Consider the following 13,123-nt stretch of genomic DNA (forward strand, 5'->3'; position numbering starts at 1 on the left):
CTCAAGTAACACATTTATTCTGGATGGGTTTAACATAAAGATTTTGCATTAAAGAAAATGGTTGCCGGCACCGAGGCTCACTAAGCTAATTCTCCACCTGCGGTGCCGGCACCCTGGGTTCTAGTCCTGGTTGGGGCACCGGATTCTGTCCGGGTTGCTCCTTTTCTAGTCCAGCTCTCTGCTGTGGCCCGGGAAGACAGTGGAGGATGGCCCAAGTGCTTGGGCCCTGCACCCACATGGGAGACCAGGAAGAAGCAGCTGGCTCATGGCTTCGGATTGGCACAGCGTGCTGGCCGTAGCGGCCATTTGGGGAGTGAACCAATGAAAGGAAGACCCTTTCTCCCTTTCTCTCTGTCTCTCTCTCTCTCACTGTCTAACTCTGCCTGCCAAAAAAAAAAAAAAAAAAAAAAAAAAAAAAAAAAAAAGAAAGAAAATGGTTTCTGGAAATCTGTTTATATGAAACTTTGTTGCCAATTTCAGTCTAAGTGAATTTCCTAACTGTTAACCAACAGGTTGAATACTTAATGTAAAAAGTATACTGCTTAATAGTAAATAGTCTTTTAGGTATTTCAATTGTGTTTCAGATTCTAGACCAACACTAACTTTTCCAGAACTATGTTGATGTCCCATATTTTATAATATGGTGATGCTTAAACATTATTGACATATCTGATACTTTCAGTGATTTTTAACAATTTCATTTTTAATCCTACCTGAATATCAAAGAGGGCAAACTGTAGCCGTCCTTGGAGTACAGCCAATACAGCAGTTCTCAAGTGATGATGTTCACCATAATTCAACTGAATACACACCAGCAACAAGTGGAGAATGGATGGCAGCAGGATTTCCAAGCACCTGGACGATGCTCCCAACCAGATAGGGAGAGTATATTATAGGGTGACAAACTGATATCTGGACTTCAGCCATGTGGCAAAGATGCTGACAATTCTAAAATATATTTAAGATGGGGTGAATATTGAATGATTTCAGAGATGAAAATAACACATCTTTTGCTTTTTAGATCAAGTATACAAACCCATTCCAAGATTTCCAATAGCACCTTGAAGGAGAAAATACCTTACAGGATAAAAGCACAGGCTCTGGAATGAGATAATTCAAATTCAGTCTCCAACACTAAGTAGCCAATGCAAGACTTAAACCACTTTATTTTTTTTTCAACTTTTATTTAGTAAATATAAATTTCAAAGTACAACTTAGGAATTGTAACAGCTATTCGCCCCATAACCTGCCTCCCACTTGCAACCATCCCATCTCCCACTCTCTCCCATCCCAATCTTCATCAAGATTCATTTTCAATTATCTTAATATATAGAAGATCAACTTAGTATATACTAAGTAAAGATTTCAACAGACTGCACCCACACAGATACAACAAATATAGAGTACTGTTTGAGTATAGTTATAGCATTAATTTACATCATACAACACATTAAGGACAGAGGTCCTACATGAGGAGTAAGTGCACAGTGACTCCTGTTGTTGATTTAACAATTGACACTCTTATTTATGATATCAGTAATCACCCAAGGCTCTTGTCATGAGCTGCCAAGGCTATGGAAGCCTCTTGAGTTCACCAACTCCGGTCTTATTTAGATAAGGTGATCGTTAAAGAGGAAGTTCTCTCCTCCCTTCAGAGAATGGTACCTCCTTCTTTGATGACCTGTTCTTTCCACTGGGATCTCACTCTCAGAGATCTTTCATTTAGGTTTTTTTTTTTGTTTGTTTGTTTGTTTTGCTACAGTGTCTTCGCGTTTCATGCCTGCGAAACTCTCATGGGATTTTTAGCCAGATCTGAATGCCTTAAGGGCTGATTCTTAGGCCAGAGTGCTGTTTAGGGCATTTGCCATTCTATGGTCTGCTGTGTATCCTGCTTCCCATGTAGGATCATTCTCTCCTTTTTAATTCTATCAATTATTATTTGCAGACATTGGTCTTATTTATGTAATCCCTTTGACACTTAATCCTATCTTTTTGATCAATTATGAACTTAAACTGATCACTTTAACACTTAAGATGGCATTGGTACATGCCACCTTGATGGGATTGAATTGGAATCCCCTGGCACGTTTCTAGCTCTACCATTAGGGGTAAGTCCTAGTGAGCATGTGCCAAACTGTACATCTCCTCCCTCTCTTATTCCCACTCTAACATTTAACAGGGATCACTTTTCAGTTAATTTTAAATGCCTAAGAATAATTGTGTGTTAATTAAAGAGTTCAACCAATGGTATTAAGTAGAACAAAAAATAATAAAAGGAATAAAATAGTAACTAAATAGAATTCTCATTAACACAAAGAGCGTAATAATGGTTCTATTGGGATGATTGATATTAAGCAAGGTAATGCATATTAGGTGTTAGTTAGAATATTTGGCAAAGGGTAAGCATTTAACTAACATTAACATTTTAATGTTGGTCATCAGTTACATGGGAGATTTGGTTACTATTTTTGTGGGATTGTAATAATATCGCTACTTATATACTTTGGAAAAAATTCTTCCAAGAATCATAAATGTTGACTTTTAGAACATTATTAAAACAGTTGAAAAAGTAAAACTGAAGGATGTACTACAACTAATATAATTTTAGGAAGTCTTAAATCCACATTTTATTCCAAAATTTATAAACATACTACCAAAAAGAAAAATTTGTGTTAACTGTTGCTTACGTACTTGATTATATTTGAAATATTTTTTTTAATTATTTTTTGACAGACAGAGTGGACAGTGAGAGAGAGAGACAGAGAGGAAGGTCTTCCTTTTGCCGTTGGCTCACCCTCCAATGGCCGCCGCGGCTGGCGCGCTGCAGCCGGCGCACCACGCTGATCCGGTGGCAGGAGCCAGGTGCTTATCCTGGTCTCCCATGGGGTGCAGGGCCCAAGCACCTGGGCCATCCTCCACTGCACTCCCTGGCCACATCAGAGAGCTGGCCTGGAAGAGGGGCAACCGGGAGACAGAATCCGGCGCCCCGACCGGGACTAGAACCCGGTGTGCTGGCGCCCCAAGGCGGAGGATTAGCCTAGTGAGCCACAGCTCTGGCCTGAAATATGTTTCTGATTTGCCATTGATATTTAAGTGACTTCTCTTCAATCTTTACCCTGAAATATCATCCATATAGTCAGATTACTATTGCATGAAGAGTGAAGTAAGTCCTAGGCAATATATTAAAGAAAGTTTAATTTGTGATGTATCATAATTTCAACCACAATGTTACTGCTTACTTGTAAGATGTGATATTTGAAAGTTAAGTTTTTAATATAGGATAGTCAGGTTTAAAAATTGACAACTGAATGTAGCAAACTAAAGACTCTATATAAAATGGAATTTTGAAGGCATTTTGTGTTGCATATGATTGAAATAGTTGCTTCTGGCCATAGATTAAAAGTTCTTGAAAAAAATAAGACTGTGTAATGTTGATCTTCATGTCTTGTTTGGTTGTTGTTCCTAGAAATAAACAAATATACAAGGGTTGCTCAAAAAATTATGAAAAATTAATTTAAAAGAAAAATTTATTTTGATGTAAAGAAATTGGGTCTCCATGCATAGATTTTTCTTTTTGTCCATGAACTTCTTGAAGGCTCTTCCTATTCACGATTCCAAAAATTTTTAACCCAAAATAAACATATCTTAATTTCATTTTCTTCAAACTTTCAGAGTACGTGTGTGTGTGTGTGTGTGTGTGTGTGATCTGCTAAGACACCAATTTAAAATTTTCACTATGTAAGGCCAATGAGCATGTTTTATATACTCTTTCTTTAGGTAGTAGCATTATAAATCTCAAGGAAAATAGGTAGAGAGATGATAGGTAGGTAGGTAGGCAGGTAGATAGATAGATAGACAGACAGACAAGTGTATACTTATAGATATAATAAAAATCAACAGATTGGATTACCATTAGTTGTTCTTTTGATTATGTAGAAAAGTGAAAGATGGGGAAGAGCATGTGATTAAATCCAGAAAGAGAATAAATCCTAATTAAAGATTAAGAAAAACTTCACATAAAGATATCAGTTTGGGAAAACTTTATAATAACATTACTTTGGGCCAACATTTTTTCTTTAGAAGTAGAGGTCAAATTATAAAATAATAATTTAGTGTTCTGCTCATATTACATTAACTAAGCACTTTTCCCTTTCTGCACCTTATAAACTGTACCCAGATATAAGCAAGACTGAACTCATTATTGTCCCCTGAAGACAGCATGAATGTAAATCAGCCAAAATATAGGACTCAGGGTAAAATTTGGGGCTGGTAATAAAATTCATGATGCTTAAATTGCTCACTTCTAGAGCATATTTTACAAGTCTCAGAGGAAACCTCTGAAACTCATGGATCCCCCTTTCTCATTACTGTATTTGATGCACTTTCAAACTCTTTAAGACAAATTTAATACCTTGTGAAGTACTGAAAGTTCCTATATGAGATAATATGAAGTTGCTATACAACAGTTTCTATTTATAATACCCGCTTGTGACTGCTGAATAGGAAAACAGAGAAAAATATGTCTGAAGTCAGCTGGGATTTATATCATAAAGATCTCAGTCTGGTGCTGGGTGCTGCTGGCTTTTGTCAGATGGTCTCTTGATCTAATGAGTTATGAATTCTTCAGCATAAGCATTTTAAGTCCTCAAAGTCCATATTTCTATCGTAGTTACATGTCCATTTTGCTCCGCTTATCAATCCTTGCTCTTTTTCGGTGTGTTACTGACTGATGGTCTGTGACCATGAAAGAGCTCTAAACTTACTGGCTTAAATGGGGATAAGTGTATTTTTACACTTCTCTGTGACCTGTATTTCATTGTCATCAGTCTTAAATTAGCTTCATCAAACCAACCACAGAAATCAGAGAAAGATTCCACTGGGATTGAGAGATGTCAGGAAACATAACAAATCTCTTGGATTCAGCTCCAGAATCTTGCTTTACTTTAGGAGAAATTTAGCTTATTATTATCGTGTCCAAATAAGTTCTATAAGAAAAGAGAAATGTCAGCAACTGTTGAGCGATATCAGAATTTAAATCAGGTACATTTGAAAAACTTTAATAAAAATGTCAGTGATCAAAAGTGTAAATATTAAAAGTAGACAATAAAACAACTGTTATGGGTTTTTTTGGAGGGGACAAGGCTAATAATTTATCTTCATTTAAAAAGCACCAGGTATGGGATAACCCAGAGAGAACTATTGTCTCTAGGAATTTTAAAGAATTCTTCTTAAAAACTTTCAGCTTTCATGTTCTTGAGGATTCAGCTGCTGCTTCCTCAAATCTGATCTGTTTTTCCAGCCCCCACCAACCCTTAGCTGTTTTACATCTAACTTTTCACAGCAATATTTATTGATGTGGGTCTCCTCTTTTTTTTCTGCTTCAGATGATGCTCTGGACTTTTAAATCTATGTATCACTGACTTCCATCACTTCTAGGGCACTTTCAGGCAATATGCACATAATCAAATATTGGTTTTTACTACAGTGTCACCTATCTTTGAGCATTGATTTATTAAGTCCTCTCACCCTATCTTCCATGTTTCTAATTATATCTCTTATTTTTTAAAATTTCCTTCTCTGTATGTTTTTGCTAGACTTTCTTCAGATTTGTCTTCCATCTCACTATTCCTCTCTCTATCTTCATCCAGTCTGCTATTAAATGTGTACACTGTGAACTTTATTTCAACTATTGTGTTTTCAGGTCAGATTTTGTAGCTTGTTTTTCTGGAAATATGTTAAAATATGACTTCTCTATTCTAAATATTATTAGTTTATAATCTAGGTCTGAATATTTTAGAGTTTGAATGTATGAGTCTGATTTTGCTGTCTGTTGTTTTTGCTGATTTCTAATTCACTGTGCCTTCTTGTTTTGTGTTCTAGTTTTTTTTCCCCCACTATGATATTATCATTGTTTTTGGAAATTTATTCATGAAGATACCTTTAGGTCAGGATTGAACTATATTCCTCCAGAGATGATTCACATTGCTTTTGCCAAGGATCTGGGAGTACCCTGAGTTTAGGATTATTTAATTTGAATTTGTAGTCTGAGAGTTTTGAGCTATTCAGGTAATTATTTCACTGCATTTGTAAAATATTAGGCTTGTAATTACAATTTCTTTTTTTTTTTTTTTTTTTTTTGACAGGCAGTTTAGACAGTGAGAGAGAGACAGAGAGAAAGTTCTTCGTTTTCCATTGGTTCATGTCCCAAGTGGCCACTACGGCCAGTGCGTTGCGGCCAGCACACTGCACCAATCCGAAGCCAGGAGTTTCCTCCCCGTCTCCCATGCTGGTGCAGGGCCCAAGCATTTGGGCCACCCTCCACTGCCTTCCCGGGCCACAGCAGAGAGCTGGACTGGAAGAGGAGCAACCGGGACAGAATTCAGTGCCCTGACCAGGACTAGAACCTGGGGTGCCGGTGCTGTAGGCAGAGGATTAGCCTAGTGAGCCATGGCGCCAGTCCCTGTGATTAAAATTTCTAAGGTGTATTTTCACACTTCTCTGTGAGGGGAAACAAGTTTATTTTGCTACTCCTTTGCTTCAAGAATATAGTCTTTTGAGATCTAGTTTCATATGCCTTGCCTTTTAGACTTTGCTTGCCCCTAAGGTTTGATTCCTATAATCTTTGACCTGCAATGCAATCAAAAGCTATGCTCAATTGCTTTAGATTCAGCAAATATCCAATGGTCTACTTAGCTTCTTTTGTTCCCGTTTTCCTTTAGATTATTTCCTAAAAATGTAACATTTTCAAAATGCTTTCAAAAAAAGATCTTGGGATGTTTTATCTAAAAATGTTAGTTGTTTTGATGAGAGTTTTAGAACAAATCACCTAACTTGTTAAATATGGCAATGGAGCTTTACATCACTTTGTTCTGTACTATTCTTCAGGGTCAAAATAATGTAATCAATGAGATTCCCTTTCTAACATACTAAAATTGCAAGTTTTTTGAGGGACACAGAAGTAGGATGGTAAAAATTATGATATAAGGATAGTGATGCAAAAAGATGAGAAAGTAAGAATACAAAAAACTGGTATTTTTTTTGCCCAATTTTGACATATAAAGGAAGCTATCTTAGACTATGTAGAAATTACAGGCTACTCCACACAAACGATTTTGGCTAGAAGATATATGAGCAGGGTTAGAAAAAACATAACAAGGTTTTTAGATATTTTACCATCCAGCAATGAAAATAGCTAGTATAAACTGAGTGGAGTTTGGAAGGCAGGAAATTTAATAGCTTACTTTACTATATTCATACCTTTCCTATAGTTATGCCTCTTTCACAATGATGAGATAAGTACATAAATACTGAAATGTTTTTGAGGCTCACATGTACTTGAGTCTTTTGTTAAGATTAATGTATGTATGTGTTTATTTGAAAGCTGGGAACCAGAAATTTCATCCTGGTTTTCCACAAGGGTGACAGGGGCCAAATTATTTGGGCCAACCTCTACTGACTTCCCAGTGCAGTAACAGCAAATCAAATCAGAAGAGGAGCAACCTAGAATCAAACCAGTTCTTCAATATGGAATGCTGCCACACAAGCAGCAACTTAACCTACTGTGCTAGAACAATGGCACCTCAGTTTAGCCACAAAACCAGGAACTCTGAATGCTAGTTGGGAGGTTTACATCTGTATTGGGTTGTCTATGTTTGAGTTCTCCATCCAGGCAAGACTCCATTTTGCTGCTAATATAAACTTTGTAAGGCAATAAGCTGTACCACCCATGTGGGAGACCTAGATTGAAATCTGGATTCCTTCTTCATCCTGGCCAAACCCTAATTGTTGCATACTTTTGAAGAGTGAATCAGTAAACAGGAATCCTCTCTCTTTCCCCATTTCCCTCTCTCCTTATTTTATACCTCTCAAAATAAATTAACAAATAAATGATTTTTTTATAAAACAAAAACTCTCTTTCTAGAGGCAACTGGACCCTTATTCCAGATCACTGTACATAGTTTAGATCTGGCCAAGCCCAGCAATGATAACTCAGGTAATTTTTTCATGCTATTTTTTGGTTTTTATTTATATAAAAACAAGTGATTTCATGATTTCATATATGCAATTTTAAGCCCATAATGATAGTTCCACCCTCTCTCCCCCTTCCTTTCTTTTCTGTTACTTTTAATTTTTGTAATAACATACTTTATAGTCACAGGCTTAATCCTCCACTAAGTAAAGAACTCAACAAATATAAAGGAGAAAGGCAACTGTTTCTCAGTAGTATAGACAAGGGCTAAAAGCAATAATCAACTCTCAAGATGTCACTTACACCCATATACATTACTTTTTTTGGACTCTATATATTAGCTACCACAAGTCAAGGAAAGGAAACCTGAAATTTGTCTTTTTCGATCTAGTGTATTTCACTAAGCATAATGGTCTCAGTTGCATCCATTTTGTTGAAACAAAATCCAAGGTTTTATTGTTTTTGTGGTTGAGTTGTATTCCATCCTTTGTATGCACCACATTCTTCATCCACTCCTCAGCTGGTGGATATTTGGGTTGATTTTATACCTTAGCTATTATAAATTGACCTGCTATAAACATAGGAGTACAGCTAACTCTGTCATATGCTTCATTTCCTTTGAGTAAATTCTCAGGAGTGGGATGATTGAATCATATGGCAGATCAATTTTCAGATTTTTGAGGAATATCCATAGTGCCTTCCATAACAGTTATACTAGTTTACATTCCCACCAGCAATGGAGGAGAGTATTTTTTTTCCACATCCTTTCCAGCATTTTTTTTTTTTTTTATTTTTGGATGATAGCCATTGTAACTTGGGGGGAGGTAAAATTCCATTTTGGTTTTCATTTGCATTTCTCTGATGGCTAGTGATCCTCAGAATTTTTTCATGTTTCTGTTGGCCATTTGTGTTTCATCCTTTAAAAAACACTAGTTCATTTCCTTTGCCCATCTCTTAACAGGAATATTTGTTTTGTTGGTGTTGAATTTCTTTCTTTTTAAAGACTTATTTATTTTTTATCTGAAAGAGTTATAAAGAGAGATGGAGAGACAGAAAGAGATAGATGTGAGAGAGAAGGAGAGAGGGGGAAAGAGAGAGAGAGAGAGATTCCATCAGCCAGTTCACTCAGATGGCTGCAACAGCCAGGGCCAGGACAAGCCAGAGGCAGGAGCCAAAACTTCATCTGGGTCTCCCACGTGGCTACAGGGGCCCAAGAACTTGAGCTATCTCCTGATGCTTTCCCAGTCACATTAGCAGAGAGATGGATTGGAAGTGGAACATGAACTGGCACTCATATTTGATGCCAGCATTATAGGTAATGGCTTTACCCACTGTGCTTCAACACCTGCCCCAGATGTTGTTGAATTTCTTGAGTTCTTTATAAATTTGAGATATTCGTCATTTATCAGATGAATAGTTTCTCCTATTCTGTTGGTTGCCTCCTCCTTTTGTAGAGTGTTTCCTTTGTTGTGCAGAAGCTTCTTAGCTTAATGTAACCCCATTTCTCTGCTTTTGTTTTATTTCCTGTGTATCTGGGATCTTATCCAAAAAGTCTTTGCCTATGCCAGTGTCTTATAACATTTCACCTATCTTTTCATCTAGAGAATCTTTTAAAGTTGTTCCCATTTCAATGAAAGTAAATATAAATTTGGAAGTATACTAAAAATTTATCAATAAATTTATTTATAACTTTTGTTTTAAAATATATGAACACATATCACCTCTTTGTTGTCACAATATCATATCTGTGTATGTTAATTTTTTCATATATGAGATATAAGCATGGAGATTTCACTTGCAATAATATTCTTTTTAAAAACTTTATATATTAATTAGTTAATTTTTAATCTTTTTGAAAGTTATAGATAGATAAGAGACAGAGATCTTCTATATGTTGGTTCAATCTCTAATGTCTACAAAAACTAGGTCTGCAGCAGACTGAACCCATGAGCCTAAAGATCAAACTACGGGCCAATGTTGTGGCATAATGGGTTGAAGCCCCAGCCTGCAGTTCTGGCATCACATATGGGTGCTGGTTCAAGTCCCAGCTGCTCCTCTTCCTATTCAGCTCTCTGCTATGGCATAGGAAAGCAGTAGAAGATGACCCAAGTTCTTGGGCTCCCACACCCACATGCAGGAGACCCGGAAAAAGCACCTGGCTCCTAGCTTCTGATCAGCCTCATCTCTGGTCGTTGAGGTCATTGGGGAGTGAACCAGCAGAATGGAAGACTCTCTCTCTCTCTCCCTCTCACTCTACCTCTCTCTGTAACTCTGTCTTTCAAGTAAATAAAATAAATATTTATAAGAAATGATCAAACTATACCTCCTATGTGGATGGAATCAACCCAATAATTTGGGCCATGGCCTGCTTCTTCCCACAGTGTATATTAGTAAGAAACTGGAATTGGAAGCAGAGCAGGGACTCAAACCCAATAATTCCTATATGAAATGTAGGCATCCCAAGCAGTATTTAACCACTGTGCTAAACACCCACCCCAATATAGCCATTCTTAACTTGATTATAATTAGGGCAGAGACTCATTTATCTGGTTCTTGGATATGGTTGGATATAGATTTAAGAGAGAGAGAGAGAGAGAGAGAGAGAGAGAGAGAGAGAGAGAAAATGGATAAACTCAGGATCAAGGTACAAGATATTATTTATTTTATTCACACAAATGCTAAATTAATTCTCTCTGATTAGCATTATGGTGAAATAATGAGGATGGTATTAGTATTTGACTTGTTTTGTTAAAAGGGCATTCCAAATTTATCTATAATCCTCTTAAGTAAAACAAGACTCTAATTACTTATTTTCTCCTTTAAGATTGTCTTTTGGAGTTCAGCTTGATCCGTTAGGTTATGGACTGAGCCATATTATTATCTCAGCATTCCTGGTACCAGCAGTTAAGCTGGAAAGCTAATGAAAACTTTATGTAGCAAGACTTTCCAGCCTGGATCTAAAGACAAAACTGAATATTTCCAAATAAAGCTTGCTTGATTATTTTAATACAAAACTTTAAAATATCAAATATAGCCTATGAAACTATTGATACATGTCATTATCATTACATGAAGTCTGATTGATACACTATAGAAGTTCCCAAAGAATCTTTATCATGAAAAAGATCATATCAATAATATAAAGAAAATTTTAAAAATAAGGGGCAAGGGGATGGCATTGTGGCAATGTGGGTTAAGTTGCTTCTTGGGGTGCCTGCATCCATATAATATGCTGATTCAAATCCCAGCTACACTGCTTCAGATGCATCTTCCTGTTAATGCACCTGGGAAGGCAGAGGATGATGGCATGTACTCGGGTTCCTGTCACTCATATAGGGCACCCAAATGGAGTTCTGGACTGCAGGCTTTGATGGACATTTGGAAAATAAAACAGAGAATGAAAGATCAACCTCTCTCTCTTTCTCTCTTTTTCTTTCTCTTTCTCTCTCCCCTCTTCTTTTTCTCTCCTATCTCTTTGTAACTCTGCTTATGAAATAAAATTTTTTATGTAAAACAAAATGAGGAACAGTCTTAGGTAAGGCGGGAAGAAAGAATTTGTTTATTATGCAACATCCTAAAACCATTGAAAGATACATAAATATGAAAGGGCTCTCAAAAAGCTTAAGGAAATGCATACTATGGAAGACTATGAATGAATTTCATAATTTTCTGTGCCAAAATGAACTTATCTTTCAGTTTCACTTCTTCCCCCAAAGTTTTTGAAGTCCTTCTGTAATTTCCAGCTTTGAATCTGCAAATAATTCCTCAAACAAGTCAATACCATCAAAATTTTATGAGTACTCACTTAAAAAAGTGGAAGAGTAATGTCTTTTTTGTGGCACTGTAGATTGAAAGGCTTTGTATCTTGAGCTCAATTTGGGTTATGATATATGTTTCCTTTTAGAAATGGCATATTTTTCTTATTGTAAGCAAGGAGAAATATAAGTCCTTTTTTCTTTTTTGCATAGTACTACATCTTTGTTTGCTACATGTTCTAGAAAGGACAACATGGTAGTATATATTAATCTTCCTACTCAATTGCAGATGAAACAGTAGATGGGAATTTTACCCCTACTGTAAACAAAAGCTTAAGTGAATCAAGCAAGCCGCTTTACCATCTTTGTGACTGATTGATTTAAGATTCAAATGACTGAAAAAGTTCACCAGACTTATATCCCTTGTTTTCTGAATACTTGACACATAGTTTTTCAAACCTATCCAAGCCGTTATTAAATGACATGAAAGGTGTTTACTGCTTCAAAAGGCAACCTACCAGAATATTGCTTTTTTCCCCTTTGAGCTACATAGTCCTTTAAATGGCACTTTCTATAACTGTTATATCTTTTCTAATAAGAAGCAATGTGGTGATTTCAGAGAAACCTCACACATTGTGACAAATGTTTGGGCCTCTGGGCTGTTTATCTAAGGCTGAACTTGGACTGTACTTTTCTCTATATCTGTGTTCTTTCCATGTAGCTCATTTTGTTCAGAAAATAAGTGAAAATATCTCTTCTGCACATTTATTTTTTAAAAAAAGCTTTGAAGGAGACACACTCTTGAAAGCTACACTGTAGAAAGCTACAGTGAGGTATGCTTTGAGTAAAATTATCTCATCAGGTCATACTGAACTCTCACAAATGGAGATAAAACTGCCTGTGCTACATACCCCACAGCCCTTCTCCAGAATAACTTCTTTCATGTTTTTCCCTAAAAAGGCATTGAGTTCAAATGTAAATAGAATTCAAGAAAGCAATTTAGGATTGATTATAATGTACAATATAATAAGCATTTATGAGGACTCCAGTAACAGAAGGCATTGTGCTATGTACTATGAAAGCAAATACATTACTCCCACCATACCTGTTCTTAGGAGATCTCTGGTTTCTTAACCTCTACTTGTTTTTCCAGTAAAATAGTGATATATTTGTTTCCTTACTAATCTGGGCAAGAATACTTGGGTCTTTCACTCTTTTTTTAACATTTATTTTATTTATTTGAAAGAATTATAGAGAAAAGTAGAGACAGAGAGAGACAGGGAAGTCTTCCATCTGCTTCTTTACTCCCCAAATGGATGCAACAGCTGGAGCTGAACTGATTGGGAGCCAAGAGCCAGGAGCTTCTTCCCAGTCTCCCATGTGGTTGCAGAGGCCCAAG

The sequence above is a fragment of the Oryctolagus cuniculus genome, chromosome 12 (genome assembly GCF_051225735.1).
Source record: "Oryctolagus cuniculus isolate XC-2025 breed Fujian yellow rabbit chromosome 12, ASM5122573v1, whole genome shotgun sequence".
Taxonomy (NCBI): Eukaryota; Metazoa; Chordata; class Mammalia; order Lagomorpha; family Leporidae; genus Oryctolagus; species Oryctolagus cuniculus.